We start from the raw sequence: 13,130 nt of genomic DNA, 5'->3' as shown, positions 1-13,130 counted from the left end.
AAATGGTAGTCGGCTATAAAATGATGCAGGGTTTCCATGAAGGATCTGTTTGAGACTTTAATGAAATTTGTGAATGTTTTTAAGAAATCGGTGTAAAATTCACTTGTCATTATTGATGACATGGTATGAGCTCTACATATGAAAGTGAATCAGGATACAGTGAATAATTCACCCAAGACATCTTTACAACGGAATGGATGTTAGTGCACAAGGAATATCGAGACAGTGGTGGCTTAAACACACCAGGTCACTTTGTCATCCTCCCAAGTTTCACCCAATGTTAATTTGGTTACTTTAATCTCAACCCTGATAATAGCCAATGTCTCTACCTCAGGAAGCGATTCATCATGTCTGTGTTCTAGTGAATGTGTCATCTTTGCCTCTAAATACATTTGAATCCACTACATCGTTTTATAAGCGAAGTGTCTCACTGGACTAATATCACACTTGTGGGCCCAAAGTTTAATCCTAAAGAAATACTCATGGCGAGGAGAACAAGCTCGGTGGGCTACAGAACTAACATGTTTGTTGGGGATTGCATTGTTATTACTTTTTCCAATCCATGGACTCCTTCCTATGTTCTTTCCTTTTAATTTAGGACTGAATGTTTCTACAGGGCCCATGAAACTTGTATCTATGTCTTACCTTCATCTCATGTTCAATAAGAATCATGTCTCTAGTTTTTGGGACACGGGCCATGTGGGGATGGTAGCAAGGGAAAATATGATCCTCAAGCCTAAACTGAAGCTAGCTCCTAGTGGCCATAAAACTACAAAGACCTCCCCCAGATCCCTGCAAACATTTCTGACCCTGTGCCTAACCCATTGATCATAATGGACATATCTGCATCTGCTAACAGGATTCAGGTTTTATCATGTTGAGAGGGGATTGATTGACTACCTGTAGCATCAATTGAGAACCCTAATCGTGCTGGAAGGTCCTCCCAGGCATCAGACCAGTCCTATACCATTGATATTTTCTCATAGAATATCGCTGGGTGTAACTCTAAGTTCGGAAATCCTGAAATAGTGGTAGCCCTACTTCAGAATGTTATAACCTTGCTTCAAGAGACATGGGCCTGTAGTGAACACAGATTAGATGGTTTTGTAACCTTCCATGTTTCAGACACCAAAAAGATCTGGGTTCGATATTTTGGTGACCTTGCTATTCTGGTGAAGTCTACTCTAGTCTCATTTGCCGAAAATGTACCGGCTAAATCAGAGTGTGTCCAATTCATATCATTTGTGAGCAACAAGGGGCTGCTTCTGTTTATTTAGAAACATTTTATACTGCTTCATCTAAAATCAATCATAAACAACCGTTGAATCTCTTGAAAGAAATTATTGACATACTATCTGACCCGATTAATGAAAGCCCAGACTGGTTTATAATAGGGCAAAATTGGGCATGGCACAGAATCTTACCAGTTTGATGAGAATGAGGACCTACTCCTCAATATTCCACGTCCCGAGATGCTAGAGCACAGAATGTGTTCAATAGGCCAGAAAATGTATGCATGTTTACAGCATTGGTGTATGAGATCAGGAAATGGGTGACACGATAATGATAGACCCGGTACATTTACTTTCCAAAGCCATGTGGGAAAACCTGAAGCAACCACTTTGCCATCTTATTGAGAGTATATTGTTCCCTGTAGAGTCCTGACCGTATGATTCCACCTCATATCAACAATGTGTTGTTTGCAAACTCGAAGAGACGTTTTAGAATTCAGTAGGAAAAGGGGTTGGCTATACAAGAAGATATAATTAGATTGATTTTTTCAATTTTGATGGAGATTTCAGATCCTTCATCCATACCCAACTTGGTAATGGCCGTTTATTTGACTGTTATGTCCAAGCGTTCTGTTCTATTTTCTCAGTGTAAGAAAGGACACAGTGAGAAAAAAGTTCCTGGTTAGAAATTACTTGTCAAAAGGCAAACACTAAATTATTATCTTCATTAAAATCTCCCGGCAGCACCCTGGTTGTTATAGCAATGGCTTGTAAGGAATAAGAAAGAATTATAGTTGACAGGAAAGAATCCCTGTGTAGAATATGGGCTCCATTCCAAGTAAGGCACCAGTCTATTAATTATAATCGGTTGTTTAGAACATGAGTGGTTTCTAAGCACAGGATCAGGATTCGAACCTGTGCTGCTCTGCATTATTTTGCTTCCATGACAAATGCGTTGCCCCTGAGCTACCCTTCCTCCGCTCGGAGATGAACTGATAAGATAAGCCCTATTTGCAGATTTTCCCGTATTTATTTTTGTTCTATATTTAGTTTGTGTCAAACCTTTATACCTTAAAACAAAGCAAATCTTACATTTCATTACTACAATTTAACTCATACATTAAAACATACAGGACAATCTTACAAAACAATTTCATTCAGACTGAACAATGTCCAGCAATAATTCATTATTAATTTCCTAAAATACATTGTAAATACCAAATCGTTTTAAATGTTCTCTTAAAACAATCAAACGCGTTTTCATGATTAGTTTATCACTGATTTATCAAATTCATCATATTGCTAAAATTCGTATCAACATTAGTGATTCACAACTCGCATCACGTAGGAGTACACAAACAGTGGCCCAATTCATTGATCTGTCCCCAGCACCTCCAAGTCAGTGAACCTTTTCACCAAATAACTGCAATACACCCCAAATAAACTGCACTATTGCAATAGTGATATGATTTTTGTTCCCTATAAACAACATATCCGTAACGTTTCTGCCCAATCTACTGTTATGTGCGTTACCAAGTCCCTCAGCCACCTTTCTCTAAGTAGGGTCGCTTTTTCACCATACATGATAACGTGCCTCCAGGATCGGAATTGCACCCAAACAGTCGACACCCCCACTCATCTGGCGGAATCCCTCTCATTGGGCCCACTCATTGGGTCCACCAAAAACAACATTAGATATTGTAGATGTTTATTATATTCCAGTTTAGCCCGCCTAAAGTGCTCAAAGGCAATGCAGCCCAGTAAGCTGTCACACTGATTACATTAGTTCCATATTTGGATTTTCTTCATGAGCAGGTTAGGATTTTCTATCAAATCATCGGCGCACCCAACATTCCCCAAATCAGACAAACATTCTGGGTGGAACTCATTCAAAGAATGTGATGTACCCGCATGGCAGATTCTTCCAAGATATTCAGATAATGAGACTTTTAACTGGGCACAACATTTTGTAAAGTAACATAAGATTCTTGTAGATGATAATTGAGTCCCGTGATTAAAGGGCAAGCTCCACCCTTAAGAAAGCCATTGGGAATGATCCAGGAAGTGGTAACCTATGTTTCCATACAAAGCCTTCAATCTAGGGAATATGCCCTTAAAATATGAGGTACTTCCAATCCAAATAACATTGTTGGCACAATTTTACCCCTATAATACCCTAACAGTGGGCATAGGGTATCAGTGCAGTACTTAAAGTACATTTTACACATTTCCGCAGGCAGTTGAGTAAGCTTACCATGCAGCCTTTAAACATTTTTGCTTGGATTTTTGGTAACATACAATGGGAAACTCAAGTTCATAATGTCTGACAGTTTTTAATTGGAACCCCTGCAACCCAGATGTCAATTGTACTTAATGTTCTTTTTCCCTCTGCTGCAAACCGAGATAGTTGACTTCAGTGCATTGATGTTTAAACCGTTATTGGCTACATACGTGTCAAAGGCAGCGAGGGACCTTATTAATCCAGTTGGTGTCCTGTCGAACTGCATAATATCATTTTCCCCTATCAATCGCTTGTCTAATGTCTTTTAACCTATTGAGTAGCAAGGCTTTCATCTTCCCTTTGGAGTATTTATCTAATAACTCCGGTCTCTCATACCAGTGAAAGGCATCATTGACATAAAGGCATTTTTCACGTGGGATATCCACTGTATTTTACTGGTCCAAGATGTTGTAAAATATCAGGTATAATTTCTCTGGAAAGAGAGGCCTGAAGATTAACCCATGTTGATTCCCCAAATAATGGGACAGCCATTGTATAAAGATCCTCAATGTAGCCTACCCCAAGCTCGTTATGTACCACCAGCATTTGTGCACCTTGTGCTAAGGTCAGCAGCCTTCTAAAACAATTATTTTCAATTATTTGAAGTGTATAGGCTGACTCAAAAACCCATATTTCACAGCCATACCTGAATTGCTATAATCACATTTTAGCTTGTAAGTCATGTTCCCCGTTTTGGCTTTATCATTCAAATACAGGGCCCGTTTAATGTTTACTTTTATTTCCCTGACAACACTGCTGGGGTCTTTGGCAGTTGAAATATGCTTGCTGGCTTTTTTCGTTCTGCCAGCCAACTGTGTGCTTTCAATATTTCTGCATATTTGGGCCCAACATGGCCAGGGACAATTCATGTGGGTCTTGGGATGAATTTAAACCCCGCAAGTACTCTTTGCTCTTTTATCATACGCAGATCTCCATTGAAAGGGCAGGGGAGTGTGGGTGTACATTGGCTGGCTTCTGTGAAGGCATCATGAAGCAAGACACAGACAACAGATTAAAAATTCCTACAAACGATATTTATTAACTCAAATGTCAGGATGGTGTAAGGCCTAACTTGCCCTATACTAAGATGGGATTTCCCTACCTAAATAAACTAAGGATAGTCTGAGTCAGTAAGTTCCACCTTAAAGTCTGTCTGTTTAAGAAAACTATACTTGCACTTAGAACTAAAGCTAAATAATTTGTACGGATGTCAGCAACCAAAGAAACAGTGTTCAAACTAAAGTTCTGAGCTTCTTCCAGCTCCTAACAGGTGCTTGGCTAACTTCCCCAAGTTCAAGAAAGTCCCAACAAAAATGGTCTTGGGGTTCCCTTCCCAAAGTTCAACACCGTCCACAAAATGGTCTTGGGTTTCCCTTCCCCAAGTTCAACACAGTCCAACAAAATGGTCTTGGGGTTCCCTTCCCCAAGTATGCAACACTTCTGGTTTCAAAATCACAATCAAATCAACTTGCCTAGTTTGCCTTTTCTTCATGTCACTTGACAATCTTAGGCCTGTGGAAATGGCAGTTTCTATGTCCCGTTTAATTTGCAATGTAGTACATGCATTTAATTTCCCCACTGTATTCAATATATTGCACAACTTTATTTTCCAAAGTATTGGATGACTTTTATTTTTCCCAAATATATTTTCCTCTGTGTCCCCTGCACTGTGTGTGGGGGTTGTGGACCCAAGGCATGATCCCTCCAAGAACCAGTTCTACCTGTTGCTCAGCTGCAGTCTGGAACCCCTTTCAAGTCAATTTCTATATCCCCTTTATCTTGGCATGAAGCTTCTCTAAACCCTGCAAAACGAGTTACACTTGCTGTGTCCATCATAGGTGGGGGCTCTGGAATGCCACTTCTCCCACACCCTGTAATTATCCTGCCCTCTGCAAGTCACCAAACCAGCCCTTGACCCTTTGAATCCTTTCTAGGAACCTCCTCCATTCCCAAGTCCAGCAATTAATATCCCCTTGGGATCTGACTGCCCTGCACTCTATAATGAATTTCAACTCTCCTGACCTGGGAATCACACAGAATACCTGAGAATGTGTGAACAGCCCTGCACCCCATCTCTCCTAGCAACCAAACAAAAAGTGCCCTGGCAACAGGCAAACAAACAACTGCATGGGTGAGGCGAGCCTGGAGTGGGTGAGTACAACATCCTTATATAAGCCTGTGGAGAAAGGGGTCTGGGGCTCTCTCTCTCTTTCTTGGTTGCTGGCGGTGGTGTGCTGATGGGGGAGGGTGGCAGGAGAGCTCAGGAGACCCTTTCCACAGGAACCCATGTCTTAGTCTGAAAACGTCCTCTCCTTTCCTCCTCAATCTGCTCTATATTTTCACCAGTCGGGCTATTGGGCTGTCTGCCCCCCTGTCTGTCTCTCCCTCTTCATGTGTCTCTGTGTCTTTCTCCCTGTGCCTCTGTCTCTTCCTCTCACTGTGTCTCTGTCTGCCTGAGCCCCTGTCTCTCCCTCTCTCTGTGTGTCTCTGTGTCTGTCTTCCTGTGACCCCTGTCTCTCTCTTCCCCCTCGCCATCTCTACCAGCCCCCGCTCCAATTCCCTCTCCAACTCTTCCCTTTCTGCCTTGGTGTCCTTTCTCCCCCTTGCATCCAAGGGCACTTCCCAGGCCCCAGGTTCCATACCAGTGGATGTGCCTAGCTAGTCCAGTGAGTCTAATTTATCCTGCTGGCAATTAGTGTACTCCTCTTCCTGTAATAAAACTGTTCCTGGTTTCTACAAACACTTTGGTACCTTAATTGTGTTCCAACCTTTCAGTGCAGCCTGAATGTTATTACTAGAGGAGGAACCCAGTCTGTCTGCGTACGCAATGCACCTCCACCAGGTCTGTTCACTCCCTGGTACAAAACATTGGCTCTGACTGCGGTCTCCCACACAGGTTTCCTTTCTGCATCTATGTCATAATCCAAGAAGACTTCTGGTTCACTTTAATGGCTTCTTGCCATTACCAGTATGTGACTCTTGCACACTGTCCTTCATGGTATTTTCTTCTGATTACTACATTGCTTTCATACTAGCCAATAGTGTTTTGCTTTTCACTTGTGCACATGCCGTTACTTTAAATTCATATTGTTCTCAAAGGCATATCACTTTCTGCTTCATTTGTGCAATATTATTATATCGTTTCTTCAGCTCAGCATTCAAAACTCATTTCATGTTTAGAAACTGTCCCTTATTCAATAGTTCATATTTGGTCTCCAGACCCATTTGCAGCATTCAAAACTTGGTACCTGCTTGGCAACTTTGGTCTCCTGACAATTTCCATATATTCTTGCTTAACCGGCATCTGCTGTTACATACCATGCTCCTGGAGCACCCCGGTCTGAGTGATTCTTCCCCGTCACTCAACGGTGTGTGGTCGCTCCCCCGGGTTCTCTGGTTTCGCTCTCAGGTTCACGCCGGATCCTATCTTCTTCCAGGGGGGGCCTGATGAACAGAGCTTGCTTCCTCCTGATCTTCCTGTAGTGGTCGGCGGCATAGGGGAAGTCTCTGTGTTCCCCACTCCCACTGGGGAACACACAGCATTGGGCTCTGTGTGGCTTTAGACCCTCTCACGGCCCACTCTGGCCTCAACGTCTTCCTGGCTTCTCTGCAGTTGGAGTCCTTTTCACCAGCTAATACTCTACCTGTTCCACATTGGCTTGCTGCACTCTGCTGCCCAGCTTCTTCTTTTCTCTGCTGCTCCTTTCTCATTTTATACACCCGCAACCATTTAACAAGTTACAGGTGTGAGTATTTCCAAATGCCTGACCATAGTTATTGGGACATGCCTGACCCTCACAACAGTCCTCAAATCTCTTCCGTGTCAGTCTCGATCAGTGTCGATGTGAATGAAGCTTTCGAGCATTCACCCTGGCAGAGGGAAAAAGGGAGATTGCGCTCACAAGTACAAATTATACATTTGAGGATATGCTTCTAATGAAGACGCCACATGTTCTTCCAGGGGTGATGTGTTCCCTGTGCCCCTTGGTCCGTCCGTGTGAGATATTGCTCCCTAACACAGATGGGCTAAATGCAAGATTTGGCTTATTAACATAAATGAGTTAAGTGAAAGATTTGCTCACTAACACAGACGGCCAAGTGCAAGATATGGCTCACAAAGACAAATGGGTTAAAGGCGAGACATTCCTCACTAACACAGATGGGCCAAATGTGAGATACTGCTCACTAACACAGCTGGACCAAATGCGAAATACTGCTCACTAACACAGCTGGGCAAAATGCAAGCTATGGCTTACTAATACAGATGGGCTAAATGTGAGATGAGGCTTACTTACACAGATGGGCTAAGTACATGATATGACTCAATAATACAGATGGGCTATACCCATGGAGAAAACACCTAAATGTGTGATACCTGAGCAATGGGAGACAAATACCTACATTTGAGACACAGTAATATGCAGAAAATGCCTACATTTTGAGACACACCAGCACATGGAGAAACAGCTAACATTGACAGACAGGATTGAATGGAGAACCACCTAAAATTGGAACACAACAATAAATGGAGAGCTACCTAAAATTGGGGCACATCAGTAAATAGAAAACCACCTAATATTGGGATACAGCAGTAAATGGAGAAACACCTAAAATTCGGACACAGCAATGAATGGAGAACCACTTAAAATCGGGACAAAACAGTCAATGGAGAAACACCTAAATTTGAGACACATGAGCAGTGGGATGAGAAAGCCTAAATCTGAGACACAGCAGCTAATAGAAAACACCTACACTTGAGACTCAACAGTGATTGGAATATGACTTGCTAGCCGTGTAACATGGGTGTGTTGTGCTATGAAGCACAGAAAGGCTATTTGAAAAAATGTTTAGCCTATAAATGAGGCACAGTGGTCCGGCAGCATAACCGTAGCCCTTACCACGTCCAAAAACGAATAAAGATGGCAGAGGAACCAAGGCTGCAGGGCCTACACTCTCGCTGTAGTGAGGAGAAATTAGGTAGCCAATCAGGGCAGGGAGATGGATGGGAGGCTATTCAATGGGCTGATTCAGGAAGCGGGTCCAGTTTAGTGAAAACGAGTGCATGGAGCGCCAAAAAGCTAATGAAAACGTTTTTCGCCAACAAAATGAGCCACAGGGGTCGGGCCAGCAGAGCCCTAGTCCTTACCTTGTCCACATATGAATTAGAATGGCAAAGGCTGTGAGGTTGCAGGGCCTACACTTTCGCTGTAGCGAGGTGCAATAAGGCAGCCAATCAGGCCTGGGAGATGGATGGGAGGTGGGTCAATGGGCCGATTCAGGAAGCGGGTCCAATTCAGTGAAATCAAGCGCACGGAGTGCAGAAAAGCTATTTAAAAAATGTTTAGCCAACAAAATGAGGCATGGGCTTTGGGCAGCAGTACCCTAGTCCTTACCTTGTCCACATATGAATTAAGATGGCAAAGGCAGTGAGGTCGTATTGTCGAAATCGAAATAATATTATACCTCCTATCGCATTGTTTGAATGTATGTTGGCCTACGCCAAGTTGTCTAAAAACATTGTGTAAATAGATTCCGCGGCAAGGTCTTGACCTTAATGTATTGTGTAAATCGCCATCTTGGATTTAGCCGCCATTTTAGGTTCTCCTGTAGTGTGGAAGTCACCCTGAACAACAAAATGGAGGCCGAATGACATTTCGAGTGGGATTCTGGCCGTTGTGACCTCCGCACACATGAATAAGTAATATGCCTGCAGGCCACTTGTTGGGGTCGCGAACCGAGACCTTGTCCTATCCCTGACCTATGTGTAAATGAACAACTGTATCAGCGAAACTGATCGAAATGCATACATTATGGGATTGACCTGGCAACGAACTCTAGGCCTGGTCCTAAGAATGGTTAACCCACGAGGGGGTTGGCCAGAGCTGGATAAAAAGTATAAAAACCTGAGTATCCCAATGTACGGTCTCTCACACTAACACGGCGAACTACCGTTGATAGTTCGTTCTGTTACTCTGAGGGCCGAACAGCTATCCGTTTGTCAATTGACTTTTTGGTAATTGTTGTAGCTTTTGAATAAAGCACTTTGTATGTTCTTTGTAACCTGTGTTGGTGTGTTTCCTTTGGGCTTCCCGGCCTCATATCAATTTCTCTGTTTCCACAGTTGGCGCCCGAATAGGGACCCTCAAGATTGATGCCGGATCATTGAAGGTTGACGAAGACTATCGAACCGGGATCGGACGGTGTGATTCTGCGGGCCCGACCGTTACCTCGGCAGCGCTGCACGATCCGATCCTTGGACGATAGTCGTGTGGTCTGACACGGCATCTTGACGAGGATCCAATTTCGAGGCGGGCAGATTTGCCGAAACCACCAAACACAAGGTAAAATTTGATAGGTAAGTTCTTTCGTAAACCGTACGGTCCTCCTTAGGTTTGGTCAGGTGTAGTCGTGACCCGGCTCTTAATTTAACCCTGACAATTTGAATTTGGCGTATTGTATCTGCAGACACAATTATTGAACAAGGTAACACCAATTTTTTGTGAAATGCCTGGGAAATTGTCTAGCTGCTTTAGGGCTCTGTTCCGCAGTGATCGACAATCCTTGGAATTTAGCCGCCCGGCACCACAGGAGGGGTCGCCGGCGTGTACTATGTACTGTAAGTATGGCATTGGAAGTATAGTATTTAATGATATTTGGCACAGACAGACCAGACATGCCTCTGAATTTCAGTGGCCAATCAACGGTAGTTTTGAGATCCCCGTATTGAATACTTAGAATCGATCTTGTTAAAGAAAAAGGCCAGACCAGCAGCCTTTGATGTGTTACAGAATTGGAAGAAAGAAGCATTACAGCAGCTTAAAAGTAGGGATAAAAATGCACGTCGTCATAAAACAAACACCGAAAAAGCATTATTATATGATAAAGAAAAGCGGTCAGAATCAGTTAAAAATATGGATAGAGCCTTTTCACTCGGAATCCAAAAAATGTACCCCTCTAAAGATTTCCATGTTTCTGAGGAATTTATTGAGAAGTTATTAAATGAACGTAGGCCTGATGCCTCAGCGCCACCTCCGTATGCTCCTATTTTGGGCGCTCTGCCCATTCCTGTTGTCGCTCCTGTTGTTATTCCTGTTCCCCCTGTACAACCTATTGTTTCTAGTCCTTTGGTTGTTGTTCCTCCGCCTATCGCACCGCCCCTTCCCTCTGCACCGATAGTTGCACCTTTATTAAATTTACCTATACCTCCGCTCCCGAGTGGCCCCGTATTGACTGAAGTCGATCCAGGTGCAGGATCAAAGATTGTGACTCGTAGAACTGTTTCTGCAGATAAGAAACAGGAATTGTTTGCATGGGCTAAGCATTGCATGGAGAAAGGTGATCAAGTTAATGTTTTTTCCACATTATCTAATTTGAATAGTTTTCCCGAGAAAAATATTTTTATCGAAGGACTGGGGACTCATTTGTGTGTGATGTGGGGTAGATTACAAAATTCGGATCTTCCACAAGGGGTGAGAGATCTGAATGCTTTGGCACTTTCGAGGGACACGGAGCAGAAGGTTTATGGACATGTTGAAAAATTGTTTGAGTTTAGGAAAGATTTTGAAAAATCGCGAGATGAGGACGACGAAGATGATAGAATATATGTACAGACACGGTTCCTTCCGTGCCGTAGAGCGGCACCTGAGGAAGTACGAATTTGTACTAAAGATGCGGTTCGATGGATCTCGGATTCATCGATACCGCCAGACGAAGTGTATGACACGTATAGTCAGTATACAGTAAAAATGCAAAGAAAGGTAATTCAGGTGATGGTACAGCACCTGCAAGAGGAATGTGTAAGGAAGAGGGTTAGTTGCCTCATAGAATTATTGGGGATTTGTAAGAGGGCTTTTTCGCCCGACACTTCTACAGCTGCCTTAGCGCTCGACCTGGCTCTATTGCTTAGTAAGCGGCCGGAGGTACCTATATCTCAGTTGCCTATGAGAGAGGTTCCCCCGACCTTTGTCCCAAAAGTTGAGATCCCCGCCAACGCTGGGACTGGTGCCCCCGCTGTGGATATCCCTGCACATTATGTATCGCAATTTGTTCACGTCCCGTTTTCACGACAGGAAGTGAACACAATTAGACAATCAGTTCCCGATATTAGGAAAAACCCGACGGGGTTTTACAAAGAAATAGAGTCCGTTTTACAGTCCTCTGTGTTCACCATGAGTGACATTGACTTGTTATTCCCTGTACTCCTACCCGTAGATGTATGGAAACAGGTTCGGACAATAGACGATGTGCCGGGGTTGGGAGATACGTGGGCAAATATGATTAGAATTGATGGAGAAAGACCAGCTGGTGAGAAACCACCACAGGTAATACTTACTTTACCTGATAGGATTGTCGCTAAACTAAAAACTATAATTCCAGAGAAAAGGATTATTTGGGACAAGCTTACGGCCTGTGTCCAAGGGAAAACTGAAGGCGCCACTGAATTTTTTAATAGATTCGAACAGGTATTTTCTGACTTCAGTGGACAGGATTTAGGTACAGAGTCGGGGAAAAGGTTGTTCGTGGACAAATTTGTACGTGGATTGTTACCTGACATCCAGTCACAGATTATGTCCTCTGAGAGCGCTTGGCAGGCAAAATCTCAATCTGAGGTTTTGCACATGACTCAGTATTATGAGAACCGTGTTAATAATGAGAAGGAAAAAATTGAAAAAAGAAAAGGAGATTTGAAAACCAAAGTATTATTACAACAAATTGTTAGAAACCCCAGAGGAGGTACGACACAGACTAGAGGTCAGTACGTCCCAAAAGGAAATACTCCTTTGAGTCCTGTGAATATTAATCAATGTGCTTATTGCGCCAGGAAGGTCATTGGCGAGCACAGTGCCCTGTCCTTCTCCAGAGGTCAAACAGTGCGTTTGGGGGTATGGGTAGATGACCGAGGGGCTGCCCTGGAGCAGGGGGCCCTGACAGAGGTCAGCTTTTACAAGATTCTCAGCAACCTTTTTCACGGGAAAATCAGACCTCGAGTATGGACTCGAGAAACATATTTGATCACCCTTCTGCTGCCTACCTTTCTGAAGAGCTTCCTTCTGACGAGGCTCTGTTTTATTAGGATTGCCCGAAGCAGGGTTTGGAACCTTCGCCTATTCCCGTTAATCAGAAAGGCCCCTACGTTGAATTATTAGTAGGGAATAGGAAACACCAGTTTTTGATTGACACTGGAGCACAGAAGTGCTCCATTGATCATTCTCGGGTTCCAAACATCCCACTGTCAGGGCAAACAAATGTTTCCGTAGGGTTTTCTGGTATACCAACTGTCTGTCCGGTTTCTGCGCCGGTATCCGTTTCTTTGGGTCCCTTTACGGACCATTGTCCTTTTCTTCTCACTTCGAACTGTGGAGAGAATTTGCTGGGGTTGAATTTGTTAAAGAAATTGAACGCAGTAATTCATTGTTCTTCGGATGGAGTACGGCTAACGGTTTCACCACAGCAACTTCCTAATTCCCAGTTTTTGATTCGACCTTTACCACCCGAGTTTAGCATTGTCCCGGAATGTTTGTGGGTGGTGGACGACAATGATGTCGGAATGTTACAGATTGAGCCTGTTAAAATAGTCCTGAAACATGGGGTGAAACTGCCACGCATTCCACAGTATA

Source organism: Ambystoma mexicanum, chromosome 12 (assembly GCF_040938575.1).
Source record: "Ambystoma mexicanum isolate Mex_15411 chromosome 12, UKY_AmexF1_1, whole genome shotgun sequence".
Taxonomy (NCBI): domain Eukaryota; kingdom Metazoa; phylum Chordata; class Amphibia; order Caudata; family Ambystomatidae; genus Ambystoma; species Ambystoma mexicanum.
The sequence above is the reverse complement of the archived record's forward strand: the minus strand, read 5'-3'. Positions refer to the sequence as shown.